The sequence below is a fragment of the Somniosus microcephalus genome, chromosome 22, assembly GCF_052327205.1.
Source record: "Somniosus microcephalus isolate GS21.2 chromosome 22, FLI_Smic_1.0, whole genome shotgun sequence".
Classification (NCBI taxonomy): domain Eukaryota; kingdom Metazoa; phylum Chordata; class Chondrichthyes; order Squaliformes; family Somniosidae; genus Somniosus; species Somniosus microcephalus.
Genome location: NC_141008.1, coordinates 12,230,829 through 12,243,546, shown reverse-complemented (window position 1 = coordinate 12,243,546; position 12,718 = coordinate 12,230,829). Strand labels below are relative to the sequence as shown.

The 12,718-nt window shown below is 46.7% G+C and overlaps 2 protein-coding genes across 5 annotated transcripts in view; one reads left to right on the top strand and one right to left on the bottom strand.

The window, feature by feature from the left end:
* The window catches only part of atp2a3 (ATPase sarcoplasmic/endoplasmic reticulum Ca2+ transporting 3), an 824,766-nt gene that overhangs the window by 587,808 nt on the left and 224,240 nt on the right, over positions 1-12,718 (top strand). The window lies entirely within an intron of this gene.
* Positions 1-12,718, bottom strand: part of zzef1 (zinc finger, ZZ-type with EF hand domain 1) — a 229,044-nt gene that overhangs the window by 196,342 nt on the left and 19,984 nt on the right. The window lies entirely within an intron of this gene.

Sequence of the window (12,718 nt, the reverse complement as noted above, 5' to 3'; positions counted from 1 at the left end):
AGCCCTGACCAGCATAAGATTGAGATGATTCAGCGTTTATCATTGCCCGCATCCAAAACCGCACTTCGCTCCTTCCTGGGCCTAGTGGGATACCAGCGCTCATTTATTCCCAGATTTGCAGAGCTAGCCAAACCATTATATGAACTGTTACAGGGTGAAGAGGACGCTGTGGCCCATGACTGGGCCACCGAACATACAACGGCTGTGTCCCTCCTTAAAACTACCGTTATGCAAGCCACATGCCTGACAAGCCCTGACCGAGATAAGCCTTTCCACCTGGAGGTGGGATCCACCAATCAGAGTTTTGCTGCCATTCTGTGCCAAGAGGTACAGGGCAAACGTATGCCAATCGCATTCGCCTCCCATACTTTGACTGGCGTGAAAAAGAATTTCACTGTGTGAGCGCGACATCTGCTGGCCACTTTTTGGGCGATCAAACGCTTCACATTTATTACCGAGCTGAACAAAACAATCGTACATAGCCCCCACACCCCTTTGAATCTTCTACTTTAACCGGGGGATACTTTAGTCTCCCCTGCCCGACTCAGTCACTGGACACTTCTGTTAACTCAGAAATTTGGAAATAACACCAAAGCAGACAACTCTACTACCTCAGCTCCTATTGAACGAGGAGGGAAGCCACGAATGCCCCTTCCACCACTGACGCTCGACCATCACCCCGCCTCTCCTAAGTGATGCCCAAAACGTCTACATTGATGGGTCATCCCGTCACCGGGATGGAAAGCACCTTACTGGATTTGCAGTAGTCATGCCTGACCGAGAACTTAAGTATAAATGCATTCCCCACTCCGTCCAATATGCTGAAGTTGCAGCCCTAGTGACAGCAATCCAAATTACTCATGATACCTGTTAATGTCTGATCCGATAGTGCCTATGCGATTAACACTTTTCTATCTTTACCGCTGTATGCTCAGAATAATTTTTGTACTGTTGATGGCAAGACCTTGCTTCACGCAGACCTCTTTGCTTCCCTTTGGGACTCTTTAAATTCACGATCAGCCCCTGTCTATGTTGGTAAGGTTAAATCTCACTCGTGTTCTTCGGACATACATGTCCAGGGTAACACACAGGCGGGTGGTGCTGCTAAAGACGTCGCCGTTAACGGTGACCTCTGGCAAGCCCCTACCCCTCCCGTAAGATCAGTTGTAAGTGTTCAGAGTGAGGGTTCTGACCTCCCCTCCCTCCAATCCAGTTATCTCCCCTACGCGGTTGTTATTGCATGGCATCAGAGCGGATGCCAGTTACCTCAGCCCACTCCATGGGCTGCAAACACCCAGTTGGCTCCGGATCAGTCTGGAGAAGCTGCTCCCGTTAATGTACAACCCCCACTTGCGGTGGCTAGCATCTGATCTCCCAGTTATCTGTATTCCCCCATCCATGGCACCTGAAATTTTTGATCTCCTTCACTCACACCCAGTAGGGGGGCACTATTCAGCTGATGCAACTGTTCAGAAACTACTCAAATTTGCATGGTATCCCGATTGCGTCACAGATGCCACTCAGAGGGTGAATCGTTGTCTGCCCTGTTTACAGCACAATCCAAGTGCCCACACTAATCGGGCACTGTTGCGCAGTCCCCCTCCTCCCGATGGGCCGTGGACCACCTTCAAATTGATTTCATAGGCCCTCTACCTACAGGACCTTCTGGCTTGCGGTATTGTCTGGTTATAGTTGACAAATTTACTGAATGGATGGAGGTTTTTCCGTGTAAAACAAACACCGCATTGACAGCAGCTCGCCTTTTATTGGGCGAGGTGATCTGCAGGTGGGTAGTGCCGATTCAAGTTGATAGCGATCAGGGATCACACTTTACCAGCAACATTTTTACTGAACTACAATGGATAATGGGTATCTCACATAAACTTCACATCTCCCATCACCCAGTGTCATCCGGATTGGTGGAAAGGAGAAACCGAACTCTGAAAACTATGTTAAACAAATTTTGTGCAGATCACCCCACCAAATGGTCCAGCATGCTGCCAAAGTGTCAAATGGCTATTAGATCCACCCCACATAGCACAATGGGTATCTCGCCTTACCAGGCTATGACCGGGTGACTAATGCGAATGCCAGCCCAGCTGTTAACCCCTTCAGCCACACCCTTAGTACAGGGAATTGCCAACCAAAAATGGCTTGAAACAGTGGTAGAAAACATAGAACAAACTAACTTATTTGTAGCCAGACAGATAGGCAAGTCAAGGAGCCAGGCAAAAAAATACTTCGACAAGAAGGTCCGACCATTTGAATCAGGTGGGAGATGCCGTAATGGTACTGAACTATAGGAAGAAGCAACATTGCTTCGAACCAAAGTGGAATGGCCCCATCCCGATTATTGACAGGGCCAGTCCCTCGGTCTATTTGGTGCAATTCCCTAAGAAAAAGGGGAGGGCCAAGGTGACTAAATGATACCATATTAATCAGTTGAAAACTGTGAAAGAGTAAATATTGCATATTTTGCCTTACAGAACCAGTTAATATTGATAACGAAGCGTATAACACGCTGCATCCGTCATCAAACCCTCCTGCTGGGAGTCGTCATATACATAAGACACTCGAGTACTTCTCCAACCTCTACAGACTGGGTCGAGTACTACAGCCAAACCAACGGCGAAGGTACATCATGTCGAATTCTGAAGGAAATATGTGGAGCGAGAATCATATGCGAAGGAGGTGTGGTACGCCCACCGACAGCTGCTACTTGCATGCACCACCTTTCGGTTCCTGAAGGTTCGGAGTTCGGATATAACTACACTGTAGCACAGGAGGGTACAACCCTGTAGCTCCGGGAGGCCAAGCCCCGGGGCGGTATCGGAAGGTATCCGCCACATTGGTTAAAACTGGACTCATTAGGATACCCTACGAAGTAAAGAGCGAAAAATGGAACATTAAGGACTATGATTTGAATTGGCCATCTTTTTGGCCGAGACACGAGGGTGAATATCAGTGGAAAGCCAAGTGACAAGAAAATAATACGAGAATCAACACAAGATACTGTGCGGGATGGTGTGTTAGCAGCAGGGGGGGGCGGGGGGATAGTTATAGCAACACAGAGAAAAGAGGGGGCCATGATAAATAAAGCCAGTACCAGGAAAATAAACTGTCCTAAAACAACAGAAGGTCCCGATAATGGTCTGATAGTAGCTCGTACCCATGAAAGTTTATATAATGATATCCGATATGAAATTGTGCCAGTAGTTATCAATCTTTCGGCGGTTCAAATGCCAGAGGGGTTATGCAGTTACACCTACGTGCTATTCTATAAAAAACTGGCAAGACAGATAGTATGGGATTTTATGGAAAGGAATGCAGGGAAAGCCATTAACAAACCCTGGCCCCCTATCAATGAACCATGGTACCAACCGGCAGTACAGAAAGGAAATGGTACCAAAAGTAGAAGGAAGCAAGAACTAGGAGAATGGGTAGGAGTAGGAGCCACAGCAGGCACTGCCGCATGGAATACAATAGACATAGAATCTATGTGGGAACATGATGAAGCGGAGGGGACAATTGAAAGGAATTTTATCCAAAATAAATTAAAGAATTGCAAGAAACACTAAAAAGCACCTTAGACATGGTACACAAATTGCAAGAGATTCAGGACAAGATCAGAGATAATAAAGGAATCTGAGGGAGGCAAGGACCAGTTTTCTAAGGGTATTACTTGTGCTATGTATGGGAGTTTCCTACTGGATCAGGTACAGAAGGGTCCGACAGACATCGAAAATAATCAGATATCCAACTTTGTGAGTGTTAGACATTTAGAGAAATGATTTAACAAGACTGAACCGTGGTGCACTGCTAGGAAATATGGGTTAGCGTACTACGCCAAATTGCCATGCCCAGGTGGGGAGAATAATGATTATCTAGACTCCAAAAGTACTCTCATACCAGTAGTCCTATGGTGGCCTCGATTGAACAAGACAAATAAGTTGGAAGTGTTCAGGATCGAATCAATAGGATCTATGGAAGGGAAGGTACACGAACAAGATGAAGAATATCCACATTATTAAGCAGGGGGTGACCTGGAAGGCCCCTAATCTGGATTGGTGCACAAACAATAGGGGATTCTGGATTTGTAGGTGTGATAGTCTAGAGCCAGGGGTACCAGCATGCGGGTTCACAGTAGATAATCACCTTGTGCCATCCAAGTACAAACATGGGGGGGTGGTCAATCAGACGCGAAGTAGTTACATAGGCCAGGGACGATATGGTGTGGCTACTTCCACCACCCAATATACATATGGGCTAGACATCTGCCGGGTCAGATGGCCAACCTTCTGTTTGAAACCTAACGAGGTGACTAGGATAGGGAACGCTTATTTGATTCCAGTAAGAACTCACACTGTAACTCAAATACAAGTAAACATCACTATGCAGCAGGAGGCCCTGGGGGCAATAGTAAAATTCGGACATCCAATTCCACCATTGCCTCTCAGTTAAAAATCCATCATTGAAAGAAGTAGTACCTCCCAGAAACATTTGGTTAAGATGCAGCAGGATAATATCCAAGTTGAGATGATGATAAGTAAATTAGGGGACCACGAGTGGTGGGAGTAACCTATAACGCTAGCCAGCATCCCTGGGCATGAATGATATCAGCAGGCCTAGTGATTGCCCAGTGTCTGATCTTAATAGTCCTTATTATGATGTCTTGCTATTTGAAAAGTCTGACCCTCAAATTGAACCGTCGAACTAACAATTTAGAGCTGGCACGATGTATGCAAAATCGAAAGTGAGAGGTCGGAATGAGTTTTCTCCCTCTCAAGGTGGGGAGTATGTTAGAAATCAGGGGTGTTAAAAATGTATATGGTTTTGCGGATAAAACTGTGACACGAGTAATGCTGTATTTACATGACTCTATTAGAACTAGAGACAGAATGTCTCTCAGACTAGTCTTAGAATAATTAGATAGATGCGTAGAATCTGCCTGTGTTTTGGTTCCCTGCGGATGTTATAGCATTCTGCAATGTGACGGTCATAAATAATCTTGTTTTCAAGTTAGGATTTCAACCTTGTTTATGTTTCTCTAATAATTTGACCAACCAAGGCCCAACTTTATATTTCTTCCATTACTGCTAATAACCATATTATAATGCCAAGTTAGGATTTTGACTTTGTTTAACAAAACTGCTTTAAATGCGTAAGTTAACCAGTGTATGAGAATAGAATAGAAGGTATCTTTGGTAATGTAATGATTCATTCCATGGTACAATAGTCTGATAATGAAAGAGTTAGTTTTGCATAGCTAAAACTGTATGAACAGCATGAACTTAAATAACTGATAAGCAGTTACGATCATCTGATGACCAAGAATGGCATGTCCGACTCCAAACTAGGGACAAGAGAGATAAGACACGAATTCCAAAGGAAGAACCTTCAGAAAGATTAGACAATAAGACAAATTGAATGAGGTAACGAGACCCCCTTTTGGGGAGGGCTTTCATCCAAGAACCAAGACAAAGAACATGAGCTGTCATTGGTTAATGAGGTTTTAGAGGAACCTCTATAGGTTAAATGGTCTTGTCAATTACTTGGCCTCAGGCCCACCCCTAAAAAGAGAATAAAAGTAACACCGAGTGCTTGTCCACACAGACGGTGGAGGGGAGAGCCAGGCAGAAGTTGGGCTGGTCAAACACTCTTTTGAGAGTGATCCCACGCTCACCAACTCGAAGGCCCTAGAGCGAGAGAGAGAGAGAGAGGCCGGAAGCCAGAGAACTGTTCATGCACGCCAGCCGTCTATCCGATTGGGACCAGTACCAGCTGCTTGTCACGGTCGTGTTTTTGCTGTATAACCAGCATGTCTTAAACTCTGATTAAACACAATATACCCACCATATTGGTTTGCAGTCAATCCTGATTGTTTGAAAGACTAGAGATAAGCTACTGATTGGCTTAATCTCAACACCCTCTCTTATCTTTTCTAAATATGTTACACCCTGCAATGTTTAATTCCTAGTCCTGATTTTTCTGTAGACATGGCTCAGTAATCCCTACTATGTCTGGTTCCTCGCAACGCATTGCCTCACTTTGTGATTTGTGTACAAGGACCCCCAAATCCCACTGAATACCAACATTTACCAGTCTCTCACTTAGAAACATAGAAGATAGGAGCAGGAGTAGGCAATTCAGCCCCTCAAGCCTGTTCCGCCATTTAATGAGATCATGGCTGATCATCCAAATTCAATAAAATAGCAAAGTACTGCAGATGCTGGAAATCCAAAATAACAACAGAAAATGCTGGAAAAACTCAGCAGGCCAGGCAACATCCGTGGAGAGAAATTAGAGTGACGTTTCGGGTCTAACCCTTTTTCAAACTGGAAAGGAAATAAAACAGATCGAAGGCAGGGCTACGATAGAACAAAAGAAGTAAAAGAAGTAAGAGAGACATTAAGAGGTATTCAAAACCAGACGAGATGGTAATAGGACAGTGGAGGCAAAAGACGGCAAGATTAGGTGTGAAGTGTACTGGCAGGATGGGAGACAGCTGCCATGTGGGAGAGGGGAAAAAAAAGGGGGGGGGGAAAAAAAGAGTAAAAATGTAATAGGGGCCGAGGTTATGATCCGAAATTGTTGAACTCGATATTGAGTCCGAAAGGCTGCAAAGTGCCTAATCGGAAGATGAGGTGCTGTTCCTCGAGTTTACGTTGAGCTTCCGTGGAACAATGCAAGAGGCCAAGGACGGTGAGGTCCAAGTGGGAATGGGGCGGTGAATTAAAATGACAGGCGACCGGAAGCTCGGGGTCACCCTTACGGACTGAACGGAGGTGTTCCGCAAAGCGGTCACCCAATCTGCGTTTGGTCTCCCCAATGTAGAGGAGACCACATCGTGAGCAGCGAATACAGTATACTAGATTGCAAGAAGTACAAGTAAATCGCTGTTTCACCTGGAAGGGGTGTTTGGGGCCCTGGACAGTAGGAAGGGGGGAGGTATAGGGGCAGGTGTTACATCTCCTGCGCTTGCACAGGAAGGTGCCAGGCGAAGGGGAAGTGCTGTTGGGGGTGATAGAGGAGTGGACTAGGGTGTCTCGGAGGGAGCGGTCCCTACGGAATGCTGAAAGGGGAGGGGAGGGGAAGATGCATTTGGTGGTGGGATCACTTTGGAGGTTGCGGAAATGGCGGAGGATGATCTGTTGAATGTGGAGGCTGGTGGGGTGAAAGGTGAGGACAAGGGGAACCCTATCGTGGTTCCGGGAGGGAGGGGCAGGGGTGAGGGAAGAAGTGCGGGAGATAGAACGGACACGGTCGAGGGCCGTGTCAACAACGGTAGAGGGGAATCCTCGGTTGCGGAAAAAAGAAGACATGTCGGAAGCACTGGTGTGGAAGGTGGCATCGTTGGAGCAGATGCGGCGGAGACGGAGAAACTGGGAAAATGGAATAGAGTCCTTACAGGAGGCGGGGTGGGAGGAAGTGTAGTCCAGGTAGCTGTGGGAGTCAGTGGGCTTGTAGTGAATATTGGTCGATAACCTATCCCCAGAGATAGAGACGGAGAAGTCGAGGAAGGGAAGAGTCAGAGATGGACCATGTGAAGGTGAGGGAAGGGTGGAAATTGGAGGCAAAGTGAATGAAATTGTCTAGTTCGGGGCGAGAGCAGGAAACGGCACCGATAGTCATCAATGTATCGGAAAAAGAGGTGAGGGAGGGGACCTGAGTAGGACTAGAAGAAAGAGTGTTCCACATATCCCACGAAAAGGCAGGCATAGCTAGGACCCATGCGGGTTCCCATAGCAACACCTTTGATTTGGAGGAAATGAGTGGAGTTAAAGGAGAAGTTGTTCAATGTGAGAACAAGTTCAGCAAAGCGAAGGAGGGTGGCGGTGGATGGGGACTGGTCGGGCCTCTGTTCAAGGAAGAAGCGAGCGCCCTCAGGCCATCCGGGTGGGGGATGGAGGTGTAGAGGGATTGTACGTCCATGGTGAAAAGGAAGCGGTTGGGGCCAGGAAACTGGAAACTGTTAAAGTGGCGGAGGGCGTCCGAAGAGTTGCGGGTGTAGGTGGGAAGAGACTGGACAAGGGGAGAAAAGATAGAGTCGAGATAGGAAGAGATAAGTTCCGTGGGGCAAGAACAGGCTGAGACGATGGGTCTACCAGGGCAGTCCTGTTTGTGGATCTTGGGAAGGAGGTAGAAGCGGGCTGTGCGGGGTTGGGGAACTGAGGTTGGTGGCCGCGGGGGGGAAGATCTCCAGAGGAGATGAGGTCAGTGACAGTCTTGGAAACGGTGGTTTGATGTTCGGTAGTGGGGTCATGATCCAGGTGGAGGTAGGAGGAGGTGTCAGAGTTGGCGTTCAGCTTCCGCTAGGTAGAGGTCAGTTCGCCAAACGACAGCACCACCCTTGTCAGCGGCTTTAATGACAATGTCAGGGTTGGATCTAAGAGAATGGAGTGCTGCAAGTTCAGAGGGAGGTAGGTTGGAGTGAGGGGGGTAGAGAAATGGAGACGGCCGATGTCACGGCAGCAGTTAGCGATGAAAAGATCTAGAGAGGGTTAAGAGGCCAGGGGGAGGGGTCCAGGTAGAACGGGAATTCTGCAAGCGGGAGAAAGGGTCAGTCGTGCGGGGGGAAGACTCCTAGCCAAAGAAGTGGGCACAGAGATTAAGGCAGCGGAAAAAGAGCTCAACATCGTGCCGAGCTCAAAATTCATTGAGGTGGGGGCGTAAGGGGATGAAGCTCAGGCCTTTGCTGAGGACTGATTGTTCGGGGTCAGAGAGTGGAAGGTCAGAGTGGATAGTGAAAACGCGGCAGGGGGTGAGATGGGGAGAAGGGGAGAAGGGGGGGTCAGAGGAAAGTGAAGGGGAAGAAGGTTCCGGAGGGGCATTGGTGTCCAAGAATTGATGAAGCTTGCGATCCTTGACATCGGAAAGGAAGATAAAAAGTTTTTTGTTGACGCGCCGGATGAGTCGAAGGATGAAATGGAACTGTGGACCCGGACAGCTTTGAGATAGAGTGCGCCGGTGTTGCTGAAGAGAGGTGTCGAGAGTGTCCATGTGGCGCCGCATGGCGTTGAGCGTGGATCTCAGGATGCGGCGAGAGCAGTAATTCGAGGAACGATGAATATCTTGGAGATATTTGTAATCCTGGGTGGAGCCGAAACACGAAGGGTGGAAGTTTAGTTGGAATCCATGTGGAATAAGTCGGAACCGGAGACAGTTGCTGAGGAAAATGATGTGGCTGTGAAGCCGAGTCTTGGCAGATACCTGATCAAACATGAGAAGGGAAACTGAAAGTAATGAAGATGAACAAGGTTGAAGAGCCAAACGGAGATCCTGTCGAAGAGAAGAGCAGAACTTCTTCAAGGTAGGCATTCCTAGAAGAGGTGTGGCAGTGAACCAAACACTAGTACGATAGCAAAATACTGCAGATGCTGGAAATCCAAAATAACAACAGAAAATGCTGGAAAAACTCAGCAGGCCAGGCAACATCCGTGGAGAGAAATTAGAGTCGACGTTTCGGGTCTAACCCTTTTTTCAAACTGGAAAGGAAATAAAATAGATCGAAGGCAGGGCTGCGATAAAACAAAAGAAGTAAAAGAGACATTAAGGGGTATTCAAAACCAGACGAGATGGTAATAGGACAGTGGAGACAAAAGACGGCAAGATTAGGTGTGAAGTGTACTGGCAGGATGGGAGACAGCTGCCGTGTGGGAGAGAGGGAAAAAAAAGGAAAGGAGGGGGAAAGGGAAGACCCAAAACAAAGGGGTGGAAAAAATATATAAGTAAAAATCCAAATTCAGTACCCTGTCCCTGCTTTCTCCCCATATCCCTTGATCCCTTTAGCCTTAAGAAATATATCTAACTCCTTCTTGAATCTATTTAATGAATTGGCCTCAACTGCCTTCTATGGTAGAGAATTCCACAGGTTCACCACTCTCTGGGTGAAGGAATTTCCTCATCTCAGTCCTAAATGGCTTACCCCTTTCCTTAGACTGTGACCCCTGATTCTGGACTCCCCCGCCATCGGGAACATCCTTCCTGCATCTAGTCCTGTTAGAATTTTATAAATTCCAATGAGATCCCCTCTCATTCTTCTAAACTCCAGCGAGTATAAGCCCAATCAACCCAATCTCTCCTCATACGTCATTCCTGCCATCTCAGGTATCAGTCTGGTGAATCTTCGCTGCACTCCTTCCATGGCAAGAACATCCTTCCTCAGATAAGGCGACCAAAACTGCACACAATACTCAAGGTGTGGTCTCACCAAGGCCCTGTACAACTGCAGCAAGACATCCTTGCTCCTGTACTCGAATTCTCTCGCTATGAAGGCCAACATACCATTTGCCTTCTTAACCACCTGCATGCTTACCTTCAGTGACTGGTGCACAAGGATACCCAGGTCTCGTTGCACTTCACCTTTTCCCAATCTATTGCCGTTCAGATAATAATCTGTCTTCCTGTTTTTGCCACCGAATTGCATAACCTTGCATTTATCCACATTATACTGCATCTGCCATGCATCTGCCCAATCACCCAACCTGTCCAAATCATACTGGAGTTTCTCTGCATCCTCCTCACAGCATACACGCCCACCCAGCTTTGTGTCGTCTGCAAACTTGGAGATATTACATCTAGTTCCCTCGTCCAGATCATTTATATATATTGTGAATAGCTGGGGTCCAAGGACCGATCCCTGCGGTACCCCACTAGTCACTGCCTGCCACTCGGAAAAAGACCCATTTATTCCAACTCTTTGCTTCCTGTCTGCCAACCAGTTCTCTATCCAAGACAGTACCTTGCCCCCAATCCCATGTGCTTTAACTTTGCACGCTAATCTCTTATGCGGGACTTTATCGAAAGCCTTCTGAAAGTCCAAATACACCACATCCACTGGTTCTCCTTTATCTATTCTACCAGTTACATCCTCAAAAAATTCCAGTAGATTAGTCAAGCCATGATTTACCTTTTGTAAATCCATGTTGACTTTGTCCGATCCGGTCACTGTTTTCCAAGTGCTCTGCTATTACTTCTTTTATAATGGACTCTAGCATTTTCCCCACTACCAATGTCAGGCTTACCGGTCTGTAATTCCCCGTTTTCTCTCGACCACCTTTGTTAAGTAGTGGGGTTTCATTAGCTACCCTCCAATCCATGGGAACTGTTCGAGTCTATAGAATTTTGGAAGATGACCAGCAATGCATCTACTATTTCTAGGGCCACTTCCTTAAGTACCCTAGGATGTAGATTATCAGACCCTGGGGATTTATCGGCCTTCAATCCCATCAATTTCCTTAACACCATTTCCCTACAAGTACTGATTTCATTCAATTCCTCCGTCTCATTAGACCCTATGTTCCCCGACATCTCTGGGAGGTTATTTGTGTCTCTCACCTTTGAAAAAAATATTCTGCTTTTCCATTCTTCCTACCAAAAAGTGAATAATTTCACACTTTTCAACATTATACTCCATCTGCCACCTTCTTGCCCAACCCCTTAACCGGTCTATAAACATTTGCAGCCTCTGTGTCCTCCTCACAGCTTACTTTCCCACCTAGCTTTGTAGGGTTTCTGAGCAAATGACCCTATTCCAAGCCTCTCCAACATCACTGACCCAGATTGCAGGATCGGAGGAATTACTCTCCTTCAGACACACCATGCACTAACCACATTGCGGTCTCTTAGGACGGCAATAGAAATAGAATCAGTCAGTGGGTGCTCCAAATTACAGGAAACTTTTTTTTTTATCCGGCACAGACGGGACCGACGTGCTGCCGGTTAATCAAAAATTCCGGATAACCGAAAGCTATAGTAAAAGATACGGAGCTGAGAGCTCCGTATAAAGCAACAAACCCTGTTGCTTAGCAACAGGTTCAGAACAATGGCCCCAAGTTGCAAGCGTCTCTGTAGCTTAGCAACAGCTGCAGCCACACCCTTGCACAGCAACAGATGGAGGAAGGCAAGTGATAAAAGTTACCTGAACCTACTCCTGAATTTTGCCAGTTAACTGAGATTTCCGGTTATTTAGGTGCCGGTAAATCGAAAGTTTCCTGTAGATTGAATCCATGTAAAATCAGGAGTTATTCGAAAATCTGCTACAGAAGGTGAAGGTTGGAGATCTCAATAAATTACGCTGCAACGTTGTGCATTCCAGTTACCAATACCCATTCGCTCGGAATGCAAATTTACAGCTGTGGCAGACAAAATGCCATCCGATCTGATCAGTGGACAACAACTTACATTTCTATAGTGCCTTCAACATAGTAAATCGTCCCAAGGCGCTTCACAGGAATGTTACCAAACTAAATTTGACACCAAGCCACATAAGGAGATATTAGAACAGGTGGACCAAAAGCTTGGTCAAAGAAAGAAAGTCTTGCATTTCTATAGCGCCTTTCATGATGACCGGACATCCCAAAACGCTTTACAGTCAATGAAGTACTTTTGAAGAGAAGTCACTGTTGTAATGTGGGAAACGCGGCAGCCAAATTGCACACAGCAAGCTCCCACAGACAGCAATGTGATAATAACCAGATAATCTGTTTTTTTTGTTATGTTGGTTGAGGGATAAATATTGGCCAGGACACCGGGAATAACTCCCGTTTTAAGGAGCGCCTGAAAGGAGGAGAGGGAGGTAAAGCGGCGGAGAGGTTTAGGGAGGGAATTCCAGAACTTAGGGCATAGGCAGCTGAAGGCATGGCCACCAATGATGGAGTGATGAAAATTGGGGATATGCAAGAGGCCAGAATTTTAAGAGCACAGTGATCTGGAGGCG